Source organism: Myotis lucifugus, unplaced genomic scaffold (assembly GCF_000147115.1).
Source record: "Myotis lucifugus unplaced genomic scaffold, Myoluc2.0 scaffold_3, whole genome shotgun sequence".
Lineage (NCBI taxonomy): Eukaryota > Metazoa > Chordata > Mammalia > Chiroptera > Vespertilionidae > Myotis > Myotis lucifugus.
The window spans coordinates 5,072,477-5,073,596 of record NW_005871051.1 but is presented as its reverse complement, the minus strand read 5'-3'; positions in this window follow the sequence as shown (position 1 = coordinate 5,073,596).

Sequence of the window (1,120 nt, the reverse complement as noted above, 5' to 3'; positions counted from 1 at the left end):
GCGAAGTGTCTGACCGAAGCCCTGGGGCTCCGTCCCTGCGGCGCGGGCAGGTCCCCTCTCCCCTCCCCGCGGCCGCCCCCGCCTTGTCCCGGGGAGCTGGGCGCAGTGGCTGCTCCCGCGGCCGGAGCGCCGGAGAGGATGCCCGGCGACTCCGCGGTGCCCGGCTCCTGCTTCTCGGGGTGTCGCGACAGCGTGGTGCCATTTCATCAGGTGTCTCCTCCTCCTCCTCGTCCGCTGCCCCCCCCAAAATCCAGGGGTGCCGAGATCTGTGGGTTCCCCGAGGAGAGCGCTGCCAGTCAAGCGACCCGGAGGAAAACTTTTTGGAGAGATTTAAACATGGGGTTGATCAAGGCTCGCCCTGGCTGCATTAATTTAAATGCTTTTATTTTTGTTTTTTTGCTTTTGGATTTTATGCTGAAGAGCTTTTTAAAAAAGTCACATGGGATCGTTCGAAGATAAGAAAGTTCCAACATAACAATTGTAGCCCCGCCCTGGGGATGAAGGTTGTTGGGGGTTATTCAGACGAACACCTCCAAATGTTTCTGGATGCTTCTGACTGTGAAATGAGGGTTGATTTTGTGCAAAGTGTGTGCGCGCCTCGAGACCGGCTCGGGGAAGGTAACACGCAGGGGTTCAGGGCTCCTGTTGCCAGGCCTTCGGCTCCTGCCCAGGAACTGCGCCTTCACCGTGTGGTTCCTTTGGTGTCTTATAGGCTGTGCGCACCCCACCCCGCAGTGAGTCGGTGGGATGCCTTTCTAGGAAGTTCACTTTGTCCACAACCCCGACCCCCGACGGCGGAGCTGTGGCACCCGGGACAGTGGATGCCAACCCCTTCCAAGGGGCCGCTGCTTCGGGGCGCCCCTGGCGCGGGCCCCGACGGGGTCCGTGCGGGCCTCTTCCTGGGCAGCAGCGCCTGGTGGGGTAGCGTCGCAGCCCTCGAGCCCCGGGGCTCCTTCGGGCGAGAGGCTGGGACCGGCTTCCCGGCCCGGGCCCCCGGCCGCGTGGGAGGAAGTTTGTGTGGATGTGGCGCGTCGCTTTGCCACTGGCCTGAACGTCTATCACGTGTGTGAGCGGTTTTCCCTCTTTTTCTCTTCCCTCCCCCGTCCCTTCCCCCCGCCCC